Source organism: Enhydra lutris, unplaced genomic scaffold, assembly GCF_002288905.1.
Source record: "Enhydra lutris kenyoni isolate GAN:26980312 unplaced genomic scaffold, ASM228890v2 scaffoldscaffold66, whole genome shotgun sequence".
Taxonomy (NCBI): domain Eukaryota; kingdom Metazoa; phylum Chordata; class Mammalia; order Carnivora; family Mustelidae; genus Enhydra; species Enhydra lutris.
This window is the reverse complement of record NW_019154150.1, coordinates 2,686,214-2,700,331: the sequence shown is the minus strand read 5'-3', so window position 1 is coordinate 2,700,331 and position 14,118 is coordinate 2,686,214.

The window sequence follows — 14,118 nt, the reverse complement described above, 5'->3', positions numbered from 1 at the left end:
TATGGTTCTTCGTAGGGAATGGATGGGAGAGATTGGGCACTGGGAGGAGAAGAGGACTGCCCTCCTTGCATGGAGAAAGGTGGGGAGGGGTACTGATGGCTAACCCTAGTCCTGCCACGTTGTCTTGAATAAACCATAGCCTGCCAATCCCCACAGAAAGGCGGAAAGACAGGACTCAGCCAAATGGACTAATCTGGAATATACATGAGACTCTTGCAAATCAGAGAGGAAAAAGGCAGGAAATCCAAGAGAACAATGAGCCAAAAACATGAAGAACTAGCCATCGAAGGAGAACAGAGAACAAGAGGGAGTGGTGCTCAATGTTTCCAGATCTTAAATTAAAACATCCCATTAATGAGATGCAACTCTATACCCATCAGATTGCAAATCTGAGAAAATTGAATAATATAAATGCTGGAGAGAAGAACAAGCTAGAAGAATTTAGTAAAATAAGGTATGAGTAGCTCTGTGACACCGCAACCCACCCTCTGGTGTATTAATCCTGGTGAAAATCATGCATGGACAAGAAACAGGAAGGAGAAGGTTCTTCCACCGCAGTATTATTTATAGGGCTGGGGAAGTGGATAAACATAGCACCGTGTACTATGGAACACTACAGAGCAGTCCAACACGTTAGACTACAAGTGTGGAGAGCGATACGGACAGATCTTAAAACACATCCTGTTGGGTTAAAAAAGAGGAGGAATACAATTAGACCTGTTGGACGTTACCACTTATGTAAGTAAAAAATGCATACTTAAAGCAACATTACCTGTTTTTCAAAAGTACTTGCATTTCTCAACACTTAAGCCAGAAACATTGCCCCTGGGGGAGGCAAGGAGGAGAAAGGTAATCAAGGATGAAGGGAAAACAAAATTATGTCAGACAGAGCCTTACAGGGAATGATGACCAGAGCAAGCCACGGTCTGAGGAATGTGACTACCTTAACCTCTGTTCCCGAGGTCAAGTTTTTTTAATTAAATAAAACAGGATGAGTTTTGTACAATCGTGCACCTGGTACATCCACAAGTATGGTAATCCTTCCCTTTATCAGCCCATCAGAATGGCCACTTTTATAGAGGTTAGATCCTCCCAGGTTTCCTTCTGGGCCAAGCATTCATTCCATCCACCAGTTTATTTTTGCAACAGAACCACCACACTTTTTGGGTGGTTTTTTTTTTTTTTTTTTGAGGTTGTGGCTTTATGTGTTTTAATAGAAGTTTTATCAGTTCGCCCCTTGATTGTCCTTTCCTAGGCTTACTTAGTTAGTGCTCCTCTTTCATCCACATTGCTTTGTGATCAATTTTTTATTTTGGAAAAAAAATCCTTGGGGGATTTAGAATTACATTAAAATTAGTAAATTGGCTGAGGAAGAGTTGACCTATATCTTTAAATAAACTTTTTACTTTAGAGCAGCTTTAGATTTACAGAAAAATTGCAAAGATAGTACAGAGAGTTCTCCTATGCCCCACACCCGGTTCCCCATTAGTAACCTCCTACGTTAGTTATAATTAATATACATTTGTTACAAAGGATGAAATTAGATCGATACATTATTATCAACTAAAGTCCATATTTGATTGGAATTTCCTTATTTTTATGTAGTGAAGTTTTCCTGTCCTGGGATCCCACGTTAACAGTTAGTTGTCATGTTTTCTCAGGCTCCTCTAAGCTGGCACTTTCTCTCAGACTTCCCTTATTTTTATGACCTTGACAGTTCGGAGGAACACTGGTTAGTGATTTTATAGAATGTCCCTTGACTGAGATTTGTCTGATGTTTTTCTCATTATTAGACTGGGTTTATGTGTTTTTGTGAGGATGACCCGAGAGGTAAAGTGCCATTTTTATCACAACTTATCAAGGGTGCCTGCAATCAACATGATGTATCACTGGTGATATTGACCTTGATCGCCCAGTTAAGGTCATGCTTCAGATTTTAGCCATTCCGATGGGTCTGTAATGGTATCTTGTTTTAATTTGCATTTCCCTAATGACATAGGATGTTCAGAATCTTTTTATATGCCTATTTATCGCAACATTTAAAAAATATGTTAGATGCTCTTATCTAGAAATAGAGTTCTCCATTGATTTTTTTTTTCAGCAAGATATAGTAAATTTATTTATAACATTCTTTGATTTTCTTGGTAAATGTTATTTTCAAACATTTTTTAAAATCCTCAAACATTTTACTATTTACTATCCCCATAGTGAATGGGATCTCTTTGATGGCACTTATCCAACTGGTTTCTTCATGTATGAGAATCACACCTCTTATTTATGGTTCATATGTAATTGCAGTAGCTAGAAACTGCAGGAAAATGTTAAATAAAAATGATGAAAGCTAGTATCTACATTTTATCCCTAACTTCTATTAGACTTTAGTGTGATAGCTGCTGGTTTGAGATTGGGTTTCTAAAAAAAAAAAAAAAAAAAAAAAAAAAAATCCTTCCAAAGACCAGTTTCTCCTAGGGAATTAAATAAATTACTCAATCAGGCATTGACAATGAAATTGCAGAAGTATTTCTATGGAAAAATGCAAGATCCAAAACCAGGTACAGTCTGATCCTGAGAGGAGGAAGGATATGCGTACCCAGTATACTGTGGACCTGCACTCCACCAGCCACCGTAGGGGATGGCTCCATCACTCTCCCATCACTGCCCATCATGTGGTCCTCAGGTCTCCCTCCTCCCCCTGGCCACATCTGGTCACTTTCAGGAGTGAGAGAAGTCTCATCTTCAAATATGAAAAACCCAGCCAGTCTAAATCAAAACTTTAATCTCGTATACAACTTAAAACTCCTTCCTTCCCCACCCCCCTGGACATCATGCTCTGCCTAGGACCTGTGACAAGGCAGAAGGAAAGCATACATAGTCTGTGCCTTTACTCTGCTCCCCACTATCCCCTCCTTTCCTCTGGATCCTCTAGGGACAAGAGAAAAAGGGGAAAAGACCTTGTAATTTGCTGGTGCTGCTTGTGATTCTCTCTTGACTGTCGAAGGTAACTCCTTTGTGGGGGTCTTCCAAGACATCCTATAGGGACCTTCCCATTTCTTCATTTCCTGACATGAGCAATGCACATCCCTCCTGCCTCACCTCTGCTCTCAGCTCCTGTCCTCCAGGGATAGGCCATAGTTCCTTGGGGTAGAGGGGACAGCTCTGCCTGGCAGGCAGTTTTCTGGGTAGGGTGTCTCTGCAGAGGATCATGACCAGATCTACTCCATAGTGACCACTGACATGGAAGGCATCAAATGTCCTTGCCTTGACAAGCAGTACCTGAAGTCTGCTTTCATGGTTCTCTTCCCCTGCCCACTTTTGGAAGCATCGCCAGTCAGCATCCTGGTGAGCTAGGTGCCCAAGAATCATTGGATGCTTCAATCCAAGAGCTGTTGCAAGCTTCCATGATCAGGCAAGCATCCAGCCAGCCATGGAGGAAGACACTGGTCTCTCCCTATTGCACACCACCTCCATTTATATAGTGACTCTCTTGGGGCCCCCTCACACTTGGCCTCCTTGGCTAGGGAGAGTGGAGAGACAAATCATGCCTTTCCCTCTACACCTAAGCATTTCCTGAAAGTCACCTTTTATTCTACTGAACCATGAGCCTTCATCCAAGTGGAGTTGCTGGATGACCATGGTGGACCCAGCTGGGCCATTATTAAATGCTGCATGGACAGGTCTTTCGAATAAGGTAGGACTTCTCCGAAACACAGAAAGTGTCATCACAATCCTATGATCAGATCACAAAGACCACATCCAAAAGTGATATCTCCAAGAAGCAGAATACAGGTGAATTTTATTTTATTTTTTATGCCTATTCCTTATCTGGTGGTCTGCCACAATTGGGAATGCCTTCCATCTCTGACAGCAAAGTGCTCTGATTCTTCCCTTTGCCGTGAAACAGAAATCACAGACACCGAGAGGCAGAGACCAGCCAGAGGAGTGCACTCCCCGTTGCTGCCTTTGATATTTCGAATCATATCACTGAGCAAGCTTGGCTCAGAAAGGCGCAGATAGAAAGCAAGATCATCCTTTCACACCTCTACCTTTATCCTCTCCTCCATGAAATCACGGGTGGGTTTCACAGCCTTTCTTGTCCCCAAGAAAGAAGAAAGATCTGGTCCCGTGTGATACCAGAACTCCAGGCTCTCATCTGATTCAAAATGTGTGCTCCTCCAGCTTTAATCTCCGTCAGGCCTTCAGAGGTGGAAGGAGGGTGGTTATGCGATTCACTCTTTCTCCTCCTCTCTGCATGCTAGATCTTGTGGCTCCAGAGGTCCCTGCCATTGAGGAAGGCAGCAGGGCAGAGGGTGTCTCCCTTCCCTCGGCCTCCATCCGCAACTTCCTGAACGAGCTAGTTTATCTGCAGGGGTCTCCCCATCCTCAGCATCTCCTCCCTCCTGACCTCCCACCTCACTCAAACTGTCAGACCACCCACCTCTGCAGGTGGTCCTCTGGACAGAATCTTTCTGAAGGCGACCCAGCCTGGCTTCTTCCTATAGGCCCTTACCTGGCCTGCTGGATGCATGGTCTTGATGGGAGACGAGGTGGGAGGATACTTAGTCCCAGGTGGCTGGAGAGCCAGTTCTCTTGACTCTGCTTCTGGGGCCAAAGCATATCCTGCCTTTCCCCTGGAGACATCTCAGGTGTGTCAGGTGTGACTCAGTGTGGTCCCTGCCCCCGGTTTGGGGAGGGAAGGCTCGCCAGTCTCTCTGAGTTGTTTCCCTTGAACCCCCTCAATGGGTGAGCGGTGGACAGAGCCCAGATTCACCCACCCAACGCACAGCCGAGCTCATCATGGAGACACGGAGTCTGCAGCAAGGAAAGGCTTATTTGAGAAGCAGGCAAATGAGATGGGAATCTGGCTGCAGTCTGTCTCCCAGCTGAGATTAGAAAAGTTTTTACAATCCTAGGGGTTGGGATTATACCCTTACTGATGAAAAAGGAGGGGAAACGTGACTATCCATGAGGAAGGTTGGAGCATGAGCATTGAGCCAGCATCTACATAACCTACGTTGGGTGTTCAGTTTGGGGTGGACACGGCATTAAGGCGAAGCAGTATTCAACCCCTGATGCCAGGAGGTCATCTGTAGGACAAGGAGACGGCTCAAGACTGGATGGGGTCTTGGGCTCGTCCTCTTGGGGAAGAAGTGCAGGTCCTGGCTTGTTTGTAGGCGGGAGACCCACCAGTGACCGTCAGCCCAGGTCTCCGAAGAGATGGCTGGCGGTTAGAGGGTTTGCCGGTGGGCTCCGAAAAGATGCAAGAGCTGATTGAGGAGAAGCTGGACTCTGAAAAACAAGCTTTAAATGTCCTATGAGTCTTCACCCCATTAACCCTGTGGGTCATGGCTTCTTGGAGAGAGAAAGGAGCCGTGTGCCCACTCACATGCCCTCACCCCGCCTCCCCAACCTCCAGGGTCACATCTGAGGACCTGTTCTCAGCTTGCCCAGCTGCAGCCTTCAAAAGTCCAGCACGGAAGTTGATTTTTTAAGAAATGTACTTTATCTGTGTTTCTACCCTGGATAAATTACAAAGTTATTTTGCTTTCACCCAATAAAAGCCAGAGGACAGGAATTTGGGGCTGGCCTGGTGTCTCCATGAGGGTCCCCCTCTGCCTCTCCCAAGCTTTGATTCACGCTCCCACATCTGCAGGACAGTGGTCAGAACCCTGGTCAGAACCCTGGCTTTCATACATTTATTTCCAGCAGGAAAGGGAGGAAACGGACAGGCTATTGGGATCAGCCTCCCCACCCTCCTTTTAGAGTTGATCGTGTGGCATGTCAGGAAGCACTTTCCAAGCTGGTTCCATCAGCGCTCCAGATCAAGGATGGAGAGAGGACAGGGATCATCTGGAAGGGACCATGTGTCTCTGCCACAGACGACCGAGAGCCTGGCCTGAGGGTGGCCACAGAGCCATGACCCCAGGTTTGGGCCTCAGCCAAGATTGCAATATCAAGGAAGGCCCGCCTTCATGTCCTGTTTTAACACCAAACCTGATACTTGCCACGCTAATCCCAGCCACTCTCTGAAAGGTGGGACTTGGCCGATGTCTTTTCGAGACTCAGAGCTGAGACTTCAAAAGCTCTACCAGAGGCTGAGGGTGGACATCTACAAGGCAACAGGAGTGGCCAGTGTTGCCACATTCTATCCCTTTTTATATTTTCTTCTGAGACGTAAAATAAGGACCCAAGCCAACATCCAATCAAAATATATTTTGATACCTTTATTGGGCTCCCCATAACCAAAATTTCCCATAACTTTAATGGACACCAAACAAAAAAAGCAAGAAAAATTGGAAAAAAAACACTACTGAGATAAAATGATACACACACAATGATAAAACAAAGAAATAAGCTCTTTGCACGAAGGATCTTCAGTCTCCACAGACCCTTCTTTCTTCCCCACAGAAAGCTGTGTGGGTCTGGCTGACTGTGCTCCACAGAACACTGTCCCTGCCTATCCATGGAAAAGGCAGCTCCTTGGAAAGAAGATGCTTGTCTCCAGACACCTTCTCTCTCCCCCTGCCTTTTTTTTTTTTTAAGATCAAGATTATTCTGATTTCTAGGCATACATCTTTTATCTTCTAGAAGTAAAAATGTTGGGTGCCTGGGTGCTCAGTCATTAAGCATCTGCTTTCAGCTCAGGTCATGATCTCAGGGCCTTGGGACGGAGCCCTGCATCAGGCTCCCTGATCTGTGGGAAGCCTGCTTCTCCCTCTCCCACTCCCTGAGCTTGTGTTCCCTCTCTTGCTGTGTCTCTCTGTCAAATAAATAAATAAAATCTTAAAAAAAAAAATAGAAATAAAAATGTTCTCTCAAAATTATTTCCTAGAGTATATAAATTCAATAAAGTTTTAAAAAATTTTTCGTATGCTCCTGTGAACTTTAATATTTATTATTATTATTATTACTGTGTTAAGAACACTTAACGTGAGGTCTACCCTCCTAACGGATTTTTAAGCTCACAGGTTTATTGACCATATGTGTCATTCATATAAGAGCTCTCTGGAACCAGGCCTTTCAAGGCTCCTGTCTTCTTCTCATCATGATAGTGCTGTCCTTGTGCATTTACACATTTTTTAGAAGAAACCGGTTTATAAGGATTCCATTTTGAAAACTTCGCACTCAAAGCCAGTCTGGTCTCCAGCGAAGAGCATGGCTTTGCTAGGGAGACCACATCCGTCCAAGAGGCCTGTCCAGGACAGAAGAGAAATCAATAGAGTCTAGACAACAAAAGATGATAAATCCAGACTAAACAAGGAAAGAAATAATTCTTGCAGCCAGCCTCAATGAGAGATTTTACTGGACATTTATACAGCTGAGAATTTACCCATTCTCTCAAAGTTTCAGGGAAAAAAATTCACACGTATCAAACTTCAGAACTGTCATGGAAGGTCATTTTTTTTTCTTTTATCGGAATTTATCATCTTTGTTCACAGTTCCTGCGTTATTCCATCTTTCTGCCTTGTCTCAGCTCAGTTTTGATCATTTGTAATTTTTTAATGAAATCTTCCAGTTTTTCAAGGTTTCGAATCTATCAGCCTAGAGTTTGATGTGGTGTGCGTTTACGACACATGGCTTGCCTCTGTTGGTTGAAATTATGTCTCTCTCATTTCAATGTAAAATTATCTCTCTCATGGCTTAATTATCTATAGTGCTAGCAGGCCACAGTCAATAATTTAGGGGCCCCGATACTGTTGTATTGATCACTGGTTTCACGAGCAGAGCTTCTTGTAGGCCACTACATCAGTGTTTCCTTGACCCCTTACTCCACTGCCATTCCTGTTCGATATTTTTTTAGATCCACTTACTTTTCTTTAAAACTTTACAAACTTGCTATTTTTTTTAAAGATTTTTATTTATTTATTTATTTGACAGACAGAGATCACAAGTAGGCAGAGAGGCAGCCAGAGAGAGAGGAAGGGAAGCAGGCTCCCTGCTGAGCGGAGAGCCCGATGCGGGACTCGATCCCAGGGCCCTGAGATCATGACCTGAGCCGAAGGCAGCGGCTTAACCTACTGAGCCACCCAGGCGCCCCAAACTTGCTATTTTTAATAGCAAGTGCTCTGTTTCTGCCCCAAGTGGGTGTGCATACTCAATATGATCCTGATACTAACTACCCTGAGTTAGTAGCAGGACCCATGGGGTAAAGGCAACGGCCTGCACAAGACTGACCCACATCATAAGTCACCTGTACTTCTGGTCCATCATCTACAAATTCAGCGGTTCCCTCAGTTTCAATAATTTGTTAGGACAACTCAGTAATTCATTGAAAAAGCTTTACTTGGGGTCATGGCTTCATTATAAAAGGGGACAGATCAGGAGGAGCCAATGAAGAGCTACGTAGGTTAAGGCAGAGGGGAGAATGGAGGACACAGAGCTTCTGTATCTTCCCCTCTTGGAACCCTTCCCAGCATAGTGCCTCCGTTCAGCAACCAGAAAGACCCATCTAGCCACAGTACAAAGTTTTTATCAGGGTTTCATTATGCAGGCATTAATGATTAAATCATTGGCCATACAATTGAACTACTTCTCCCATCCCTCTCCCTTCCCAGAGGTTGGGCAGGGAAGGTCCAACCCCCTAATTGAGTGCTTGGCCTTTCTGATGACCAGGCCCCATTTGGAAACTATCAAGGCCCTGGACAGGAATCACCCATTAGCATAACAAAGACATTCCTCATCACTCAGGAAACTGGAAGGGATTTTTAAACTGTGCCAGAAACTGGGGATAAAGACCAGGTATGTTTATTATGCCACAACTTAACTTCTCATCCTATGCATCTCATTTATTTATCACTAACAAGTATTTATTGAGCACCTACTGCATACCAGGCATTTTTCTAGGCATTGAGAATATACCAGTCAACAAAACCAACAAGAATCCTTGCTTTTGTGGCGTTTATGTTCTAATGTGCCAGAGCCAGGGATCAAACAAGACATACAAATAAAAACAGAGTATGCTAAGTAATACAAAGACAAGTAAAGCACCTAAATCTTCACAGGAGTTACTGAACATTTTAGCAAGTGTGCTTTAGGAAGACCACAAAATCTTAAGATGATGACATGGAGGAGGTGGAAGGCAATATGACTGCTTCGTGTAATAGCCTTTGTGATTTTTAAAGTCAGAACAATGAATGACAAAATGGGACAACAATGTATAAAAGATTATGTTCTATGATGGGGGTGAGGGCAAAGGGAATGGTATAATTTTGAGCAAAAGCCATTGTAAAAAATAACTTTATCAGTGACACGTAGGTATTTATAATTACCTACTCACACCTATTAAAAGTACCCTGATTATTAAAATTCTTGTCAGAAAAATAATTTTGTCACTGTGAATCTACAATTCTTTAGGCTCCACCCCATTTTTCACCTACTGGGAGGGGGCAACTCTTCCTAAAATCAAGTTTTCTCAAATTGCACAGTGACATCCTAATGTTAATTTCTTTTTAATTTTTTGTTTTGTTTCACTTTGATTGGTGTGGTCAGATGTTTGAATTATATTTCTGGTATATTTAAATAACCAGGTCTTGCCCAACTAAATGCTGCCTCTAAGAAATTTACATTTCTTAAATGTATATTTAAGAAATTTACATTTCTTAAATGTAAATTTAAGAAATTTACATTTCTTCTTTATATTCTTAAATATAAAGACATAGTGAGGATAAAAGCAAAAGGATAGAAAGGGTATATACCATGAAAGCAAAGTATTAATCAAAAGCTGGCATGGCTACACTAACATAAGACAATGTAGGTTTCAAAAAGAAACAAAAGATAAATATTATTAGTAGAAAAAGGGACATTCTGCAAGATAAAAATGTCAACTCTCCAAGAAGACATTAACAATCCTAAACACATATGCACCTAACAACAGAGCTTTAAAATACACAGAGCAGAAGCTCTTGGGCTGAAAGAGGAAACACATGAGTCTGCTATTATTGCTTGGATCTGTTCATCAATTCTTCTATTTTTTTAAATCCTGGGAGAATTTAAATTTAAATTTCTGTTTTTTTTAATTCTGCTTTCAGTGCTATTATTTCCTTCCTTTTACTTTCTTTAGATTTTTTTTTTAACACTTGAAATTGAATGCTTAGTTTAAGTTGGGTTTTTTTTTCCTTACTCTTGATAGTATTTAAGACCTTGAATATTCCTCTGAGTATAGTTTTTGTTGTATCCATTTGTTAAAATATGCTGTGCTTTCATTATTGCTACTTTGGAAACAAATTCTAAAGTCTTACTTTTCTTTGGAAAAACACTTTTTTTTCCCCCAGAGGATTGCGGATACTAGTCAAAGGAAAAAAGATTTTAAGTTACTGATAGACATTTTAAAAGGTAAGCATGTGAAGAAACTCCCATGTCCTGAACACAAAGCCCAAGTAGTTCAAGTATATACTAATTCTTCTTAAGTTGTTGCAATATGTAATTCAAATGTGACAGAGTAGCTCCCAAGCTTACATGCAATAATTAACATGTAACATATATTCCATGAAATAATACATGTAGAGGAATGATAACAGCAAGTGTATGTGTCTAGATAAAAGAAAAGCATTGAAAGGCATAATCAAATTGGTGATTTCTGACACCAGCATAGCTGGGCAGATAAACGGCGAAGGACAACTGTCCCAGGAACTGACCCCTGCAGGTATAATAATTTTATAAGTGATACAGGTGATACGGAATTGAGGAACAAACAAAAATTCAGAGAAAGGCTAAGATGTCAGAGAAAGAGTTTGGATTTTCAGTAAATGTTACTGGGACATAAACTAGGGCCAAAGTAAATTACAGATGGATTAAAGATTTCAGTGAATTAGGCAAACCTTTGAAAGAAGAAATAAAATTATAATTTACCTTATAGCAGTATGGAAAGGGACTCCTAAAAGGAATTTTATTGTTTTAATCAAAGTAATACATATTCCATGTAAAAATTGTAATGTATGCATAATTAAAATAAAAATTACCCACAGTTTCATAAAACAAATATTAACATTTTAATGTAAATATTTCTGAATATAATATATGAATATTTATATGCTATTCTATTCTATATCCCTTTTTACATTAGCCCATGTGCTGCATAGGAGGGTCATTCTGCATGCATTTTTGTAACCCATTTCCATCCTTTATCCCCACCCGTTCTGGAAGGGGCAGGACTTCAAGACTAGAGCCCCTTAGCTTAGCCAGCTCTAGGTCTGTTTTCAGTTTTCAGTGGCACAGAACCCTGGCTGTGGGGCCAGTAAGCCATTGGTCCCTTTCTTAGATCAACCTTCAAGCATGGTGGGGCTCCGGAGCACTGATCTCTCCAAAGTAATCCCATTCAGTGTGTTTTTCAAAAGCCAATTATTATCCATTATTCTCCTCTTGTAGCACCAACATAGATGGGGTAAAGACTCATAGAAATGTGTTTTACACTTTGACTACAAACTGGTCATACTTCAGTGTGTATTTGAATGACTTGGGGGTCTTGTCAGAGTGCAGATTCTGAGCTTCTGTGCTTTAGCAGTTCCTTGGTCAGAGTCATTGCTTTGGGTCACACCTGCACAGCAAAGGGTCCCAGGCACTGGTTCTCAAGCTGTCTGGGGAGATTCAACCAGCACTGGAGCCCAGAGCCAACCTGGCCATTGGGCATCATTGGTGCGGATGAGGCGGGGCTTTAGGAATTTTGACGGTTCTCAGGTGACTGCTGTAGCAGCCAGAGTCAGGAGCTGGTTCATGCATGCACACACGCACGCGCTTCTTGGGTTGGGAATGGGACCTAGTCTTCTTCCAGTCTTTACAGAATCGCATCCTACCCGGGCTGTCCCAAAACCGTCTGCAGTTCGCGGCATTGGCTTCCTATCCTGAGGCTTCTAGGGTTTCGCTTTTGAGAAAAAGAAAAGAAAGAAACTTAGAATCTCAAGTAATCGACTTTCCCTTTACATGACTAGATCAAAGTGACGGTCACCCCAAAAAGGAGAAAATTAACGTAGAATTCAGTAGAGACTTGTATAACGCTACAACTGCTGGTCTACCTGAATCCTCAAAATACCACATCTTCCGGAATTACATCACCAGCGTGATAGACAATGTGTCATACCCAGAGTATAAAATACCAGGTAGGCTTTAAAAATGCGCATCCAAAGAGTATGTGGTAATGTGTGTGTATGTTAAAACTTTATAAATAACATAGTTCCAAGTTTGTTTATGATATGTGTGCCCATATTTCTAGAAAGAAAGGCTGCAAGAAAATACTCCAAGTTATTAATAGCTGTGATGGGCTTATGAATGATTTTAATTTTGTTCTTTCCACTTTTCTTTGCATTCGGGGATTTTTTTTTCTTTTTTTCTTTGCCATGAACATATATTAGTCTGTAATCAGAAAATAATATCAACTGGAAAACAAAACAATCAAAAGAGATGAAGGAAGCACCAAGGTGACTGGGGGCTTTCCTGTGGGGCTGATGAGGTCTGGAACTCAGCTCTCACAGAAGACAGACTCTCCTAATGAAGCGGGTTGGAAGAAGGAGGGGTGGAGGAGAAATGACCACCGTGACCTTAATAACGATATTGATCCTTGCTGGGAAAGGTAGCTGTGTGCGGAGGTTGCTTGAACACTGTACGGTGGCATCAGGTAGCTGAGCTGGGCACATTCTTGGTCTGGGAGTCTCTTCCTTTGTTCTGGGCTTGTTGTGTACTTCTTTGTTCTGCTTAAGTGTGTATGTTCTAGAACCCCCAGCCAACCTCACCACTCTCTCTGTTCCCCATGTGGAGGGAGCAGGGGCCCTGGCTTGCAGCACAAGGTGGGTGCATGCGGACTGTGGCCCTGTGTCTCCTGCAGGGCCAGACCTGTTGGCCGTGGTGGATGGACACCTACTACTGAGCTGATCTTGCCCTGTGTCTTCATGGGTAAAAGGTTGTTCCATCTAGTGACCCTATGAGCCATGTCTTTATTGGCGACCCTGGCACTTGCAAACCATGCTGTGGGTTGACAGCCCGGGACTGCTGCTCCTGGGGAGGCAGCCGGTATCACTCGCTCAACAATACTAATGGCTATGTTAGCACCTTCTCACCGAATGCAGTGCGAAATGTCTAATCATTTTTGTGCCCTGATGTGGCCACACTCATTTATCCCTATTTCATGGTTGAGGAAACAGGCTTCTCAGGGTTAAGGAACCTGCCCAAGACCACGCCATTCATAAGTGCAAGGCCGAGACTCAAACTCAAATTTGTCTTATTTTAGATCCTCAAATGGAGAGAATCCAGACAGGGTCGGGCTACCTCTTCTTCCCTCAAGGACGAGTAGAGACATCCAGGGTCAATTGCATAAACTTCCCCATCACAGCACCCAGGTTTGGGTGGAGCTGTATGTCAGGAAGGCTCTGGGGCAGGGTAAGGCTGTGTGTTCAAGATTCTGGACAAATCAGTTCCTGACCCATTGCCTCCCTCCTGCCCCTCGATGCTAGTGATTCATCTCCTGAATTTCAGACATTTTGCTCTCCAAGGAAGCCTGATGTCTGAGCTTACTCCTTCCTTTCTGTCTTGTTTCCCACTCATTCATTCATGTATTTGTTCACCAGTTCATCCAACAGGGAGTAAGTCCTATTTTGTGCTGGACATCCTGAAGGTTCATGGTGTTGACTAGTACCCAAGTGGTTAACCAGCCAGGAGTTAAAATGAGACTCATCGTCAGATGGTGGACACTCACCCCCTCCCCCATATACCTCCCAAAAGTATGGAGGTCGTGAAATACTTTCTTAAGTTTTAAGAACCTAGCTGCAAAGCAAAACCTGAAACTTTCAGGTGGTAGATGCAGACACAACTCTGTGCAAGTGAGTAAAATTAAAACCTGGTGGACCTGGGCTCCAGGGATGGGGGCTTATAGCCCAGCAAGGTCAGACAGAAAGGAGAAGAATGGGATTGGGGGAGGGAGAGAGAGCCAGCGAGCAGCTTCTCTCTGGGGCCAGATCAGATGTGATCCCTGAGCCTGGAGCCAGGCACTTGAGCCCCGTCATGAACAAAGATGATGCTTTGGGTTTACAAGTTAGTGTCACAGTCATCCTGTTGTGCTTGTAGATACAGTTTTCATGGAAATGTGCATCTTCCTGTGTCCCCAACTGTAAGGAACTCAGCACTATCTGATACATC